General features: G+C 37.3%; 1 non-coding gene across 1 annotated transcript; it reads left to right on the forward strand.

The window, feature by feature from the left end:
• Positions 1–2,766: 2,766 nt before the first annotated feature.
• On the forward strand, positions 2,767–2,897 carry LOC118627408. Its single transcript, XR_004959153.1, has one exon. It is a non-coding gene; the product is annotated as a small nucleolar RNA SNORA42/SNORA80 family (small nucleolar RNA).
• Positions 2,898–3,197: the final 300 nt, after the last annotated feature.

Below are 3,197 nucleotides of genomic sequence, written 5' to 3' on the forward strand. Positions count from 1 at the left end.
ACATAGGTAGTTTTACCACTACTCAATCCTTTCCTCACTGCTAGAAAAACAGTATCCAATTCAGCCCACCAAGCTGATCTGTCTTAACCTTCTTTGATCAAAGTGGTAGCCTTCGAGGCAGGATATTTTCTGTTCACCTTGGAACTGCCATCCACACATCAACTAACTCTTTGTTGGACAGTCAAGAGCTGTTTATAAGACACTAAGAGACAGTAGAATCGAACAGCTCTTCACAGAGTCAGTCTTAGGGGAAAAGAGGCTCACTGCATTCTCCTTGAGTAGCATGGTTTTGTGTAAACTATTTCCACTTTATTATGGAAATCTTCTGGGGGCTACAATCCACATTAGAGTGATTTTCTGACATCACCTGTGACACCATGAATATCTTAGTTGCTGAGATCATTTTATGTCCTTTAGTCATAGTGGCAGTTTTAATTAATATCCAATAACAAGCTAGTAATTGTTTCTTAAATGCAAATTCTCTGGTCAAAAGTCCCAGTAGTTATTGTGGGAAGGTACTCTCAGGCTTTTTCCATAAGCCCCTGTCTATGCTCTGCATGGGGCCATCACCCAGAGAATTAGTCCCTGTTAGCACCCCAGCTTTTATTCTATGCTGTGTGGGCTCATGCAATCTTGCTGGTTCCCATTTAGCATGTCCAACTGATGTTGCTTGAAGAACAGATTTACATGCTTTCTGTTTTACATTGCTAAGTAGGGGAAACATTCCTCAATCAGAAACAATGTGTGTCTCCATAATACAATCAGGTAAAATAGATGCAACCACTTCACATAAAGACTGTTCAAACATACCAATTTTTCTATAAACTTTTATCTTGATTCCATCAATCCTTACATTCCTAACTGCAGCCTCCATTAGGACTCTATCAACAAATTCTGGTCTTACAATACTAGGTAGGTGAGATGTTCTCCAGCCAAATGTAATACCATTGTCATAAAATATTCATGTAAAGGAAACCTTTATTTTAACTATATTATTTAAAATGTTTTTATTGATTTTTTAGAGAGAGATAGAAACATTGATGTGAAAGAGAGACATCGATTGACTGCCTCCTGCAGGACCCCTACCAGGGATCAAACCTGTAACCCTGGCAAGTGCCCTGACTGGAAATCGAACCTGGACCCCTCAGTTCATGGGACGATGTTCAATCCACTGAGCCACACTGACTGGCTGGGCATTAACTACATTTTTAAATTAATTAAGCAAGGAGGCCATTAGGCTGAGGTGGCTTCATTGCCTTAGTAGTCTATGTAAACCAAAACCTAAGCCTGTAATACCTCAAGGTTTAGAAATCAAAACTTGACAACCAATCACATACAACCAACAAGATTTTCCCAAATAAGACAACAACTTTCGCTATAGCTAATTAAATAATTGCCTTTACTTCTGCACCTTCTCTATAAAATGATTTCCTCTAGCACCTGTTGATAGTGTGCTCCTAACCATTTCTGGTTTGGTGCCGCCCGAATTAAATAGAATTTTGCTCATATAAACTCAAAATTTTTTATATATCTCAGTTTATATTTTAGCACCATCAATATCCATTTTACCCAACCTAATAAGCATCTTATTATTCCTAATAAGCATCTAAAGAGTCCCACCCTGCTGGGATGAGTCCTGTGACTCTCTACCCCTTTTTCCCTCTTTGTTTCACTTCTATCGATATTTGTTTTATTTATTCTTTCTTAATAATGGTTAAAAAATTTCCACCTTTCTAGGAGTTCCTTGACTCTCCCCTCTACCTCCCTGCCTTATCTTATTAATTAACCTAATGTTTTATACTACCTATAAGATGCATATGGAGAAGCTGAGATAGAAAATTCAATAAGGTTTCCTGGACTACTGCTTAATTTTGCAGCAGTAAAGATATATGAGATGCCCATGCAATAGGGCCATCCTTAATCACAGCATTAACTATAACATAGAAAATGGGCATATTCAGTGGGTGAAGATCCCAGTTATCATAAAGCAAATCCCATGTGGCTTACATATGAAACACATCAGCCACTTCATCTGAGACATTCCACTTGCCTTTTATAGGAGGAATTGGGCAGTCCCCTTATCAGTGTAAACAGGCTGTAAAATGCCTTTTATCCCATTCACCAGGCTATCTGTTCCCCCAAGAGTAACCTCCTTTGTGTCTGGATTATGTGTAGCCATCTGTGATTCTTCAGTAGTAAGTTGTCCCTACCCAAGCAACATCCAAAGACAAAGACAAAGCCCCCAAATTAGTTACTCTCACAATCCATTTTATTAAAAGATCTCCAGAGAGCTGATGATAACAATCTACAAAGTGAAACTACTCCTTCACACTATACTGCCTGGTTTCAGAAGTTTCCTGGTTTTTCCCTCTCCTACACGAACTGCCTTCTAGGTGACCAGGGATCTTAGAGACATTCTATGTCCCTTCCCACCATTCCTATCAACATCATATTTGAAGACCCAGCTACTGCAATAAGACAAGAAAAGGAAATAAAAGATGAACGGAATGGAAAGAAAGAAATACAATTTTCTTTGTTCACAGATGACATGATTATGTATGTAGAAAATGACAAAGAGTCAACAATAATGAAGAGTCTCCTGAAAGTAATAAGTGGTAATTATAGCAATGATGCAGGATACAAAGTTAATATACAAAAATCAATTGCTCTTCTACATACAGGCAAGGAACAATTGGAATTTGAAATTACAATTAAAAAACACAATATATTTACAATAACATTCCCCAAAATGATACACTTTATTATGCATGGGTTTGGCAAGCCCATCTCCCTGGGTCTCTTAAAGTGCAGTGTCCAAGGCCAGAGCAAACTGTAGCCTTGAACCATTGCCTGGCCTCTGTCTGCAGGCTGCAAGCACTAAAGCGGGTTGTACAGTAGAAAAAAATGATATACTTTATTATAAATCTAACAAAATATGTATAGGATCTATACACAGAAAACTATAAAGCTCTAATGAAATAAATTAAAGAATATATACATACTATATTTGAATTATTCTTCTCTATTAGAGAAAATAAATACAGTGCTGAAATGGGGGAGAAACTAATTAGTTGAACATCTATTATATGCCAGATACTATGTAAAACAGTATTTAGGTTATTACCTCCACAATTACAAAAAACCCCTGAGATCGATTGATTATCACTGTTGTATAGTTGAGAAAACTAAAGCTCAGA

The sequence above is a fragment of the Molossus molossus genome, unplaced genomic scaffold (genome assembly GCF_014108415.1).
Source record: "Molossus molossus isolate mMolMol1 unplaced genomic scaffold, mMolMol1.p scaffold_m16_p_12, whole genome shotgun sequence".
Lineage (NCBI taxonomy): Eukaryota > Metazoa > Chordata > Mammalia > Chiroptera > Molossidae > Molossus > Molossus molossus.